The sequence below is a fragment of the Coenobita brevimanus genome, chromosome 66 (assembly GCF_032717465.1).
Source record: "Coenobita brevimanus isolate Jiangsu-jjx chromosome 66, ASM3271746v2, whole genome shotgun sequence".
Taxonomy (NCBI): domain Eukaryota; kingdom Metazoa; phylum Arthropoda; class Malacostraca; order Decapoda; family Coenobitidae; genus Coenobita; species Coenobita brevimanus.
Genome location: NC_137019.1, coordinates 2,845,315 through 2,859,169, shown reverse-complemented (window position 1 = coordinate 2,859,169; position 13,855 = coordinate 2,845,315). Strand labels below are relative to the sequence as shown.

Genomic DNA, 13,855 nt, shown 5'->3' with positions numbered 1-13,855 from the left:
TCTCACACACACACACACACACACACACACACACACACACACACACACACACACACACACACACACACACACGCATGCGCGCGCGCGCTCTGCCTCACACTGCCATTCGACAATTACATTAACCGGGTCCACTTTCCCAGTTCCCTCTCCCAACACACCTATGATTGGACCCATGCAGGTAATGAGATGGTAGGAGGGAGGAGGAGGGGAGAAAAGAGGGCGGCGTATGGGGAGGGAGAGGGTTTAACGGGAGGGTGTGAAGGAAGGAAAGGGGGAGGAGTAAAAGCTCAGGTACGTAAGTAGGGAAGGGGTGAGAGCACAAGTAAGGGTAGATGCGGGGTGATGATACAGGTACTGGGGTGGGGGCAGGGTGAGAGCATAGGTACAGGGGTGGGGAAGGAGTGAGAGCACAGGTGCAGGGGTGGGGTGGGGTGAAAATACAGGCACAAGGTGTTGGGGATGGGTCAGACCACAGGTAAAGGGATGGGGGAAAGGTCAGGGCACCAGTAAAGGGGTGGCGGCGGAGCTAGAGCACAGGTACAGGGGAGGGGTACTGTGATAGGTAGAGGGTGGGGGTGGGGTGAGGAAACAGGTATAGGGGTGAGGGATAGGGTGAGAGCACAGGTATAGAGGCGAGGGTGAGGTGATAGGCAGAGGGGTGGGGCGGTTCGGGTCTCGATATCTGACATGTCAATCTTGCAGGCTGACATTATACACCTGTTTTAGATCGATGCCACTGTTCGAAAATGACGCAACTTATTAACTTATTCATACTTAATTTGCCCTCCATGGCACTTGTTACAGAATCCTTTTTAATAGAATGATTATATGCACATAATTTGCCCTCCACAAGACTACGTAGATGATCTTCCCATCTACTTATTTATGCTGAGAACACATAATGGGAAAGGTTGCTGTTTATTAGCAATAACATTTCGTACTTTTGGAAAAGTTTTCCAAGATATTCATGATTACACTCTCAGCAGAAGGTGAGATTTATTTCTACACCGAAATATTAAATTATCATTTTTTAAGCAAACTACGTTCGGTTTTGAACAAGTTTATCGATTCATGGTTGATTTTTTGCTTATGGCACCTTGTGGTTTAGTGGCTAATTAAAGAGTTCCACTCGGATTGAGCCTGTGCAGGTTTATATCCAAGGGATGGTTGGGGTTTATTGCTCATGTAATGCCACTCAGGGATGAGTGAGGCTGGTCACTCTCATCTTAAATGTTAGGATCAATTTACCTAGCCCCGAGCTCCAACGCTCTTCATGGGGCAAATCAGGATTAGATGATTTTTTTTTTTTTTTTTTTTCTCAAATTTCTCTGTTTTTCTCAACAGGTTTGCTTAGCTGTGCAGTAGGTCTGACCGCGCTGATCAAGTGACTGGATACTCTGAATTTTGGTGCTGTGCTCTAGATATCACATTCTCGATATTACGTCATTATATATAAACTTACTGACTCCGCCACACTTTTTTGTTCTTCTTTTTAACCGAAAAAGAGATTACAATGGGCGGTCAGGGCCACTGTCGTATATAGGTTTCATTGATATTATTAATTTGTTGACTTCACAGCTTTTTAGCCTCAAGGATAAAACAATCATACACCGATAAAGATGGTGTACTTATATCAGGTGGCTGAACAATGTCTATATCCATCATTGAGAACATGCAAATGCAGTTAGCCTATAGAAAATTTCAATCTTTTCTTCCCCCTTGTTATGAGGAAATATAAATTCCTGTTGCGTCTGTAAATTTCAGTCGTTCCATATAAAGAGGCATGGCATTCTTTGAATGACTGTAAATTTACGACCTATCTCCAGCTTCCCCCCAAAATAAAATGTTGAGATTAATTTGTCTGCGGTATATGATTTAGACACTGGCCGAGCAAAGACTCCTGCATTCCCCTCCCCCCTCCACACCCCACCCTGCAGCTCCTGGGTCGTGCCTGGGATGTCACGGCAGTAGCTTCAGTCCCGAGGCGGTCTGGTAATGGCGGCGCATCACCCCTAATGTTGACTAATGGCACATGCCGGGCGACGCGGCGGTGCGGGGCGGGGGCGGCCTGTCACCCTGGGTCACGCCGCCTCCGCATCACGGTCTGCAAGGCGGCACGTGGCAGGGCAAGCAGGGGAGCAGGAGGAAACGGCTGGAGAGCCTCACGAAGCAGGAGTAAGAAGGGGAATGGAGGCAGGAGGCAAGGGATGTAAGAGTGTCACGAGAGGGAGCGAGACGGGAGGGAAGGAGGGACGTTAAAGGCTAAAGGAGGCAGCGATTGAGTACAAAATGGTAGGAAAACACAAGCCAGTAAGTATAGTATAAGATATGAGGTAAGGTGGGGGAATTTGAGGTAGGAGTAAGGAGTTTGGGAAGGGCAGTTAATGAAGTAGAGGGCAGAGAGCAGGAAGGAAAATATGATGCACAAGGTAGGAGGGCATGCAGAAGAGAGCAAGGGTCGGAAAACATTGAGCATGAGGATATTAAGGCATTACCTGTTTACAGCAGTCTCTCAACCATTCAAAATAATTCACCAGTATAAGTTTATACTTAAGAAACGACGTAAAGGATTGAGTGTATACAACAGATGTCTATCTCTGAAAAGGCATTATACTCTTTTTTACTCTAACCTGGTCTAAAATTGCCATCTCTCCATCCTGAATGCTGAGTTGTAAAAACAGACTGACACTAAAATATGGTGCTAGTCACGATGAAGTGCTGTCGAAAGAATGCAGTCACTGTATTGTCTTTTTCTGCCACTGAGTTACATAAGTTAAATGAACAGCAGACTATGAGAAAGGAAGGTAGACAATGGGAGTAACGTGGTCAGGAAGCGGTATAATGAGGGTTGGCATGGAGGAGGTGAAATGAGTGTTAAAACAGGGCAGAAGATGGCGGGCAGGGAGTCGGGCAGTGTGGTAGGTAGAGCCAAACTTTCTGCGCTGGCTGTGGTAATGGAAGGTCTTGCATGAACTATTTTTATGTGAATATATGAAGCACAACACAGAAGAGTATGAGAAAGACGGGTACTCTCTGTCGCTCTGTGAGGAGAGAGAAATATGTAAGGCAGGACAATAAAGTTGGAGGAGGATTCTCGGCTAACTTTTGCTCATGATTGCACATTTACGGACATTAATAACGATGCAGTTCCTTGCGATAAACAACAAAACAATGAACAATGACTATCGAAATCCAGTGACGCGATGTTCGGAGCAAAACAAGCTTTCCAGAATATTGTGGAATAGTTTCATAGGTGAACGGAGAGGCAGAAAGTTAGAAAAAGAAGGAGAGAGCCTGATGGTGAGACTGGGAGAGAGAGAGAGAGAGAGAGAGAGAGAGAGAGAGAGTCACTACACTAGAAAGTATGGTAGAAACAGATTATGGCAAAGAGAATGATGAGACAAGATAATAGAAGAGCATGGTAATGAGACAGGAAATCATGGAGAGCGTGCAGCCTACCTAAATACTGGTGGGGTGAATTGAGGCAGCGAGTGAAGGGGGGGTCAATGACTGGTTTAGGCAGCCTCTCGTTAAAGTGTGATGAGGCAGAAGTATGGTACCAAGCGACAAGATGAAGAACGAGGCTAGAGACTGAGGAAAAGGTACAGAGTGGAGCAAGCATCGTTGCAGGGAAAAAGCGAGGGTGTAGAGGCAGGAAGGTAGAGGACAAGACATAAGTAAAGGGTGAGGCAAGAAGTTATAGGGCGAGGCCGGAAAGGTAAGTACAGTATGTGAGGTGAGGCAGGAATGATAAGTATGTGAGGTGAAGCAGCAGCGGTAAATGTGCGAGGTGAGGCAGGAAAGGTGAGTATGTGAGGTGAGGCAGGAAAGGTAGGTATGTAAGGTGAGGCAGGAAAGGTTAGTATGTGAGGTGAGGCAGGAAAGGTTCGTCTGTGAGGTAAGGAAGGAAAGGCAAGTAAGTGAGGTGAGGCAGGAAAGGTAAGTATGTGAGTGACGCAGGAAAGGTAGGTATGTGAGGAGAGGTAGGAAAGGTAAGTATGTGAGGTGAGGCAGGGTGAGGCAAGGGGTATCGGATAGTGTGGGGAGAGGGGAGGATCAATGAGTGGTGTAGGTAGGCCCGGGTTAAGGTGCCGTGCCTGCTTGCCTGTCTGTCTGCCACACTATTGAGCGCTGACACCCGCTCCGCAATTGAGTTATAAAAGTGGCTACGTGTTGGGAGGCTAGGGAAGGGGGTGCCTCTCCCTCCCTCCCCCTCTCCTCCCTTGCGTGCTCCCTCGCTCGCAAACTTCTCATAACCCATTAGCATACTGGGACCGACTAGGTGATAATATATAACGAGAGAAGTGCAGATCGACTGATGCATAATGTACTGAGAGGGAAGAGGCGATGGACTGATGGATAATATACTGGCATAAGATAAATATATGACTGAGAGAAGATTGACTGGTGGGATACTGCATACTGTTAGAGGACTGGGAGAAGACTGGAAGGTGTACTGGGAGAGAACCGGGGGATATTAACACTGGAAGGAAACAGTACTGGACAAGGAAGGGACTGGGAGATATTCTGAGAGAGGACTGTTGGTGATAAACTGGGAGATGATTGGTGATACATACTGGGAATGGACTGGTGATGATATATTGAGAGAGAGAGAGAGAGAGAGAGAGAGAGAGAGAGAGAGAAAACATAATCCAAGTGAAAACATGCTAACAACAAAGTAAGGAAGAATTTAAAGGATGAAAGAAAAATCACAGGTAATGGAAAAAAAATATAAAGGAAGGGAGAAAACAAGTGAAGAAGAGAACAAAAGAGGGAGAAAACATGGGTAAGGGCGGAAAACATAAGAGGAAATAAACACAGAAGGGAGAAAACACACGTAAAACAGAAAACGAAGGCGATTACAATGCATGTGTGAGGAGGAAGGGAGGGGCAGAAAGGGGCTAGATGGAGGAGGGGGTGGTGCTGCATGAGGGTGAGAGGGGTCGGGCTGGGTAAAGGTCGGGTGAGGGGGGTCGGGCTGGGTAAAGGTGGGGTGAGGGGTGTCGGGCGGGGTAAAGGTAGGGTGCGGGGTGGGGGGGCTGGATATATGTGAGGGTGAGGGGGGTCGGGCTGTATAGAGCTTGGGGGTGAGGGGGTCGAGCTACATAGGAACGGGGGTAAGGGGGGGAGGCTAGATGGGGGGGTGGAACGTAACACCGGGCTAATGTGAGGGTCGGGGTGAGTGTGGCGGCGGGGCAGTAAGAGCTAAATTATACACACCCTGAAATATGAGCATGCAAATCACAGCCATTATAACTCGCGACCTCCGGATTTACATGAGCCACCCATTATGTATATACGTCTCGTGCCACTGATACCCCGCCTGGGAAAAGAGAATTATACAAACATACTCAGCATGCAAATATGAGAGGGAAAATAATGTACTGATGAATGGCCAAAATATCGGGTTTTCATATCTCGGCACTGTAGTTTAATACCTCACTTTACTTACTGTACAGGAAATAAAAGGTTAGATATTGTACAGAACGTTCGATGTACACTGTCAAAAATAGAAATGCATGCAATAAAAAAGGTCAACTGTATCATTTCCATAATATCAGAAACATATGGACGAAAGCTGGTATTATTTCAGAGGAAACTTATAGCGATCACTGCCTGGGATGGGAGGAGAACAATACGGGTAAAGTGCAATAAAGATGTAACAGAGTAAAGCCCCCCCCCCCCCCGAAAAAAAAAAATCTAGAAGCAGCACTCAGTGAAACTCTCACACCCTACAGACAGGCTAAAGGCCGATTATTTCATGTTGCCATATGTCCTTGTTCTTTGAAAGGTTGTTCTAAAAATCGAATTAGTCCATTCTTGCCTGACCCTTAATATTTACACTAAGTCTGGACAAAATCGAACCAAAACCACCTTGCTCTGTGACTCTGACCCTGGACTTGTCTTCAAAATCGAATTAATCCATTCTTAGCTAACCCTCAATCCTTAAAGCAAATTTGTTTCACTCTGAAACTGAAACAAGACTTTTTGAGTTAAAGGGTCGAACATTTGACCTTGGCCTCTGACTTACTGCATTCAAAATTGAGTCCCTCTATCTATGCCTTACCCTGAACGCGTCCAAAAAGATTGCTCTAAAATTTATGCATGCTGTCTAACCTGACCTTGTCGGGTCACCTTAACCTACTCGTATAATCTACTGCTCTAAAAAACAACACGAGTGGCTCAGTCCCTTGGCTGACCCTCAACCCTTCCGCCAAGTATGACCCTAATCAGATCAAAGCTGTTTTAGTTTTGTTCATACACAGACAGACACGAGTCGAACTTGGACATTTCCATGTGACCATGACCTCTGGTTGCCTGGTCTCATGATCGAATTCCTAACTTCTTCCATTATCTTCAATCCTTCCACCAAGTTTGGTCTAAATTGAGGCACAATTGTTTCAGTTGACCTTGCTATATGACTTAGACTTTTGACATATTGTACTCAAAAACAATAGGACGGCCTCTGCGGTAATCCTCAAAGCTTCCACTAAGTTTGATTAATTTCATATAAGCATTGAGATATTTTGTTGACACACACACACACACACACACACACACACACACACACACACACACTGAGCAAAATATTACAACCACTTCACTATGTGGGGGCGGGTGTAACAATAAAGACTGGTTTAGTCAAAGTTTTTGTTCAGTCTTGAGTCCAGATTTCATTCTCAGCTCGAGACCAAAGGAACTCGTCGCAATGAGGGCAGAATCACAGACATACACTGACGCAAGTTGTCTGGGTGTCGAGGTAAAAGCTCTCTCCATTTCGCTCTGGGCATTCCTGTCCTCAGTGCCAGACATGATGCAGGTGACGGTGAGAACTCTATGTCAAGGAAGTGAGTCAGGGAAACGGGTTGTTCTTATTTTAACTTTTACCTCGAACTACATGTGAAAATTTGAGTCAGAGTATGTCCGATTTCAACCAAACAGTAACGTGTCCACTACAAGCACGAGTACAAGCAAACATAAAACGTGAGAGCTAAATAAACCTGAGAATCTGCTTAAGTTCTGCAGACTGGTAATCAGATGGTAAGGATGGTGAACGATTTGTCAGATGATGACGACGCCTGCTAAGTGATGGCTGAAATCTGAATACGCGTGAATGATTGTATTACTGAAGCAGTTAACTCGGGATTATGGGTTGGTCTGAACAACAACAACAAAAAAAAGCTACTTATCACTACTACTCATTTCATCCTCATTAACACTTCAATGCAACGTCTCTCTCAAGTTGATTTACATCGTCTGCCGGTAACGGGAATTAAAAAATCGAAAGACATCAATGTATTCAAGAAAAGAAAGCACCCTGTCTTCACAGCCTTTCACTACGGGGAGGTCTTTCCTAAGCTGAAAAAAAGGAAAGATGAGAAATGAAATAAATAAACAGAAGAGTACGAAAGTCCCAGACAGATGCACGAACTTCAAGGCCCTGTTATATGGCTTTTCTAAAACTATTAAATCGTCAAAATCTACTAGAGAGAAGCAACTCGTTTCTAAGTACCCTAGAAATCGGAAATTAAAAAAAGCCACCCACAAGGACTCGTATGTCCATATGCATTACCTCAACCCTCTGCATTTTCAAAGATTGTTTCATTCACCGTTTCATTATCTACCCTTTATTCTTAGCCACAAACCCTCTCCCCTGCTTCTCTCTCTCTCTCTCTCTCACACACACACTGCTTTGCCACTCACTCCCTTCCTTTCATCTACCCCATTATCACTTATTGTCTCATCTCCTCGCCATCATCCACCTCCCATACCTCATTTACCCATCTGATGACTGCCCGTAATTCGATTGTCTCATAGTGGGTTCCTTGGCTTATGTGGTCCCCTCCACTCCCCCACCATCACCTCTCGCTCACTCACTCCCTTCCTTTGACAATTTTGAGCTTTTTTTTCCACAGTGCGATGTAAATGAGAGAGAGAGAGAGAGAGAGAGAGAGAGAGAGAGAGAGAGAGAGAGAGAGAGAGAGAGAGACTACATTAAAAGCCAAACAGCCAGCCAACAGGATTATGTGGGACCCTACGTGATGACATTAGCGGTTGCAGAGGCGAGGGAATTAAGGAAGTGCAACGAGAAGGGAGAGGGTCTGGGGAAAGGGTCTCTGAGTGCCCTAAACCATATAGATATACACCCTCTACCAATCTCTTGCTCCGGGCGACTTTAAACTTCCGCTGCAATCTACAGTGCTAAATTCTACACTTGTCAATATTCAGTTTTCACTTATTTATTTTCAACGATAAGGCTGTAAATATGAAGCTTCTGGTGCATTCTACAGTGTTAACTTTTTCACCTGTCTGTCTTCAGCTTGATTAATTTGTTTATCTTTTATTCTCAGCGTTAAGCCTGATAATATTAAACTTCAGGTCCATTTTACAGTTCAGAGAGTTACATTTCAAAATGACACACTTCTGTTGCATTCTCACTTTTCTCATTTTTATTCTTTTAGATGCGAAATTTCTCTTGCATGCTACTTGTACGTTTTTAATTACCCTTTAGATGTCTTATTTTCGTAGTATTCTACATCTAAATACTGCATCTCTAAATGATAAACTTCGTATGCTACATTTCTGCACCCTGTAATTTATCCGTGTCGTATTTGGGTTAGTTCTAGCATTTTATTCCAGCTAATGCGAGACGATTTCATTCACTTTATAGTGCATTACAGGAACCTGAGAAAGTGACTACTCTCAGTATTATTCCCCTATTCCTGAATTACATTGTTTGGCGTCAGCCAAACAATGTAATTCAGCTTTATTTTCTTATTATACATCCAATAGTTAGGCTATAAAATCCTAATTGATTATATGCAAGATTTCATGCTGCTGGTACACTCCACACATCTGTGCCCAATACTTCCGCAATTAACGCTTCCTTTACATTACACACTTACAAATAATCCAATTCTGTTGCATTCTGCTCATCAAAAATTGTCACTTCAGAAAAATTCTAAATTTCACTAACTTCATTTTTGTGCTACATTTTACACCCTTGTTATATTCTTTACCCTGATGCCTAAAAATCATATCTTTCCCAGCTGACTATACTCACACTCCTCCGGCTCTTAACAGTATCCCCTACGATTCAAAGCTCTTATAGTTTAAACCTGTTGGTAAAATCTATCTCTAAAATTTTTTCCACGCCCAGTTTCTATGTTGTATATGCTTTCTTTTCCAAGCCTAACTCCTAAATATTCAACATTCTGCAATATTGGCACAGAAATATCTTACACTCCGGACATTTTCACCCCTTTCATGCCTTAAAATGCTACTTGACTATGCAGTTCAGATACACATTACCTCACTGAATATACCTACAATCCTCCAAGTTCTATATTTAATTTTCTATACTACTATTTTACTCAACATTCTTTTACCTTACACTCTGCTATAGCCAACACTCCTACACTCTACACTTGAGATACACCTTCGCCTGCAGTTTACTATGCATAAACCTTCGCTTCTATATCTACTGTATCTTCGGTATCCTGGTACTGAACTGATTAAGTATTCCTGTTACACATTTGCATCAAGTACTACACACCTTGCATTATTTAAGTAGTTAATACTCCTATCCCTTACACTCAGCTTTATTCAGTACTCTATATTTAACAAAGTACTATATTCAACACTCTTACACCTTATACTTAGCTGTGTTTAAAATTCACACACCTTAAACTTAGCTATGTTTAAAATTCTTGCATCTTAACAGAGTTCAAGACTCACACTTTTCTGTTTTCCATTTTTAACACTCTTTTGCCCTACGCTTCCTGATAACCAGCATTTATACACCTTACACATCCTCATATTCAACACTCGTTACACCTTATACTTTATTCAATACTGCTACACCATACACTTATTATAATCAACATTCACACACCTTATACTTCGCTATGTTCAACACTCCTACACCTTACACTTCGCTATATTCAACACCCCTACACTTTACACTCAGCTATTTCCAACAACTCCTCCTCCTACACTCTACACTTCCGATGCATTTTTCCCCGTTGATTTTATGTACACTCCTTCGCCTCCAGGTCTGATTGCAGGGACAGACACAAAAGCCCCGGCCGCAGAATCGCAAATCCGCAAAACCGTGTCTGAGGGAAGGAGAGGCGGCGGGAGAGAGCGAGAGGGACGGCAAACATTGGAACCATAAACGCTCGAACGATCAAAGCAGAAGGCAATCGGGGAGGATCACTGAACCATGCGGCTAAAACAAACGGGATTGAATTCTACCTCGATGAAAGCCTCTCGCTGCGGTTTTCTTCATGCCACGCGTTTCGGGGGGAGGGGAAGAGGAGAGGAAAAAGAATGGGGTAGGGGAAGTCAACAAGGGAAGGGCAGCGGGAGGAGTGAATGTGGGATGAAGTAGATAGTGATAGTAGAGGAGGGAGTAAATGTGGTAGGGGATACAGGGAAAGGAAGGATAGGAGGTGATAATCATAATGACTATGGACAGTAGGAATGGGAAGGGTTGAGTGAATGGACGTCGCAGGGATAGACAGAAAGTGCTGGATGAAGAAGTGGACGTGGGATGGAGTAGCCAAAGAGGATGGGAGGAATGGGAAATGATTGAAAGGGGAAGTAAACAGGGGAAGGTAGAAGAAGGAGTGACTGTGGCATAAGGAAAATAAACAATGTTGGGGGAGGGAGTGGATGTGTGATGGAGTAAGGAGAAAGTTTAGAAAGAGAGAGAGAAGACAAGAACTCCCTACCTTTCGGAAACAGCGTGCATACATACAATCCAGACCACACCACCACCACCACCAGGCCTGAGAGACCCCCCTATATCTGTTACCGTAAAACTCTGGCCGTTACCTGCATTATTCAGCGATGGCCCAGGCACAACAGGGGTGCGGGGGGGAGGGCAGCTAGGGAGGGGAAATTTTGGAAATGTATGATACCCCTTCTGGAAAAGAATTGGGGTGCTGGATTATTCTCTCTCTCTCTCTCTCTCTCGGCCCGAGAAATATGGAGCAATACATAGAGTGGCTCCAGCACCTTCCCTACACACACACACACACACACACACACACACACACACACACACACACACACACACACACACATTCTCCTGTATTTCGAAAAGTTTACAGATGTATAAAATGCATTAGATGTATTCCTAGAGAGTTGGTTATTTTCCCTCAGTCTTCATAAATCACTTATTCTCCTCCATATTCGTCAGTCCCATCTCTCTCTCTCTCTCTCTCTCTCTCTCCAGGGGGGTCGAGGGGAGATAAGGAACCAGTCGGCCCTGCATGGCTCAGGCTGCATGATGGAGAGAAGGAGGAAGAGGAGAGAGAGGTGGGAGGGAGGAAGCAGAGGAGAGGGAGAAGGGAGGAAGGAAGGAAGTAGGAGGGAAGAAAAAAGAGGAATGTGAGGAGGGAGGAACGATGAGGGATGGGAAGGAGAGAAGGAAGGGTGATATAAGTGGGAAGAAGAGAAGAGAGGGGAAAGAGGGGAGTAGTTGGAAGGGAGGAGCGGTGGAGGGAGGGAAGGAAGGAAGGAAGGGAAGGGGACGAGGGAGAGAGAAAAAGGGAAGGAGAGAGGTATGCAGCAGCGAGGCAGGAGGGAGTAGGGAGAAATGGCACGACTTCGGAGGGAAGGAGAGAGGTATGCAGCAGCGAGGCAGGAGGGAGTAGGGAGAAATGGCACGACTTCGGAGGGAAGGAGAAAGAGAAAGAAGAGGGGAAAAAAAAAAAAAGGAAGACGTGAGAGGGAGAGATGGAGAGAGGAGGGGGGTGATGACCATGAAAGAGATGGAGGGAAGGACATGAGAAGGAAGGAGGGAAAAAAAGAAATGAGGAGGCAGAAGGAAGAGACAAGGAATGGACGAAGGAGGGAGGGAAGGGAGAGGAAAGGAGGGAAGGAGGGAGAGGGAAGGAAGGAAGGAAGGAGGTAAGGGTATAGGAGTGAGGACGAAGGGAGGAAAGTGGGAGGAAAGGCAGCGATGCAGAGAGAAAAGAAAAATAGGAAGGGGAAGCTGGCCGGAATGGAGGTGGATGGAAATTGATATGAAATGAAAAGTTGAGAGAGAGAGAGAGAGAGAGAGAGAGAGAGAGAGAGAGAGAGAGAGAGAGAGAGAGAGAGAGAGAGAGAGAGAATATCTGTCATTTATGTATGTGTATGCATGTAAGGAATATACATTAAAAAAAAATAGAAGCATAACGAAGCGTGGTAACCCTGAAGCTCAGAATGTGGGACTCCGCGTGCGGCACAAAGTATTTCCTTTGAAGAACCTAACTCTTCCTCATTCAACAGTGATTTAATCGTCTTGGTCTACTCCCTACTTGCAAAATTTCAGCATGATAAGTCAACGCAAGATCCATCCATCCATTGCCAGACGCCATGTATCCCAAACGGGGTGGTCAAGGGCTTAGAGTTAATAGTTTTACAGGGAGGGGCACTAATCCTCCACTAACCCCACTTGACACGTAGGGATGCCAACAGCATCTGGTGTTCCCAGGCGGTCACCCATCCAAGTACTAACCAGACCCAACGTTGCTTACCTTCGCTGATCGGACGGGAAGCGGTGTACTCAACGTGGCATGGCCGCAAGATTATTTCTGAAAAAAAAAAAAAAAAAAAAAAAAAGAGAGAGAGTTGTCAAAACTTTTACGTACCCCAATGTAATGGACATGGAAACACTGACCAGAGTATAGTGGGATTCAGCACCAAGTACTTGTGGTAATAAAAGCCAGAGCACTCCTTCACGAATGCGTATCGGCCTCCATCACTGAAAAACTAGATCTGTAATCCTCTGGCAATCGGAGGAATATTAACTCAGCTTCGCCAAAATTAGTAACCAACAAGCTAGATATCCCGGGATACTGCCCACAAAATTTGAATACAATTTGCCCACATGATTTTGAGATATTTTGGTAACAGACTGACAAAGACACAGACGCAGGAGATTACATTATCGCCTCGCTAGGTGGGCGATAAAAAAAAAAAAAAAAAGTCAAATATGAAAAAGTCTTGGGAGTTCACCCGCCGCGTTTCACTATCTTTGTGTTCCTGTCTTTAAAAAACTAGATCAGTAAGCCTCTGGCAGTCAGAGGAATATCATCGCAGCTTCGTCAAATTATTTACCAACAAGCCAGATATCCCGGGATACTGGCACAGAGTTTGGATAAAATCTGCCCACTTGACATTTAGATAATTTGGTAACAGACAGACACTGAGAGAGAGAGAGAGAGAGAGAGAGAGAGAGACACACACACACACACACACACACACACACACACACACACACGCACGCACGCACCACACACACACACACACACACACACACACACACACACACACACACACACACACGCAGGCGATTACATTAATTATCGCCTGTCTAGGCAGCAGATAATCAATCAGTCAGCAAGTAAGTCAGAAAAACAAACAAACACGTCGCTTCCACCACGTCAAGCCATGCCTCTGGGAAAATAAAAACGATTCATAATAAGAAAATGGAGGAGGAGTACAAAAGAGTACAAAGGAAAGCAAACAGCAACAGACCTTATGGTCCTTTCGAGGCTGTTTGTTACAGAATAGACTATGACTACGAGATCTAACTCTACATGCTGATGGATAAGGAGAGTAAAGCAGGAAGGCTCCCCCCGCCTCCAACCCCTCCAGTTAAACCTGGCAAGAAAAAGTGAGAAAAAACACCATGCAGCATGGAAAAACTGACATGGAAATTTCATAGGAAAGACTGAACAGGAAAAGCTACATTCTATAATACATTATCTCTAAGCTACCAGTATGAATAACCTGAAAGAGAAAGTAGTAAAGTAACATAAATAATCGAATAAAAAAATAACTACTGCATGACACTATG

At 44.5% G+C, this 13,855-nt stretch overlaps 1 non-coding gene across 1 annotated transcript; it reads right to left on the bottom strand.

The window, feature by feature from the left end:
- Positions 1-12,462: 12,462 nt before the first annotated feature.
- Positions 12,463-12,581, bottom strand: LOC145405414 (5S ribosomal RNA). The gene has a single exon (XR_013898366.1). It is a non-coding gene; the product is annotated as a 5S ribosomal RNA (ribosomal RNA).
- Positions 12,582-13,855: the final 1,274 nt, after the last annotated feature.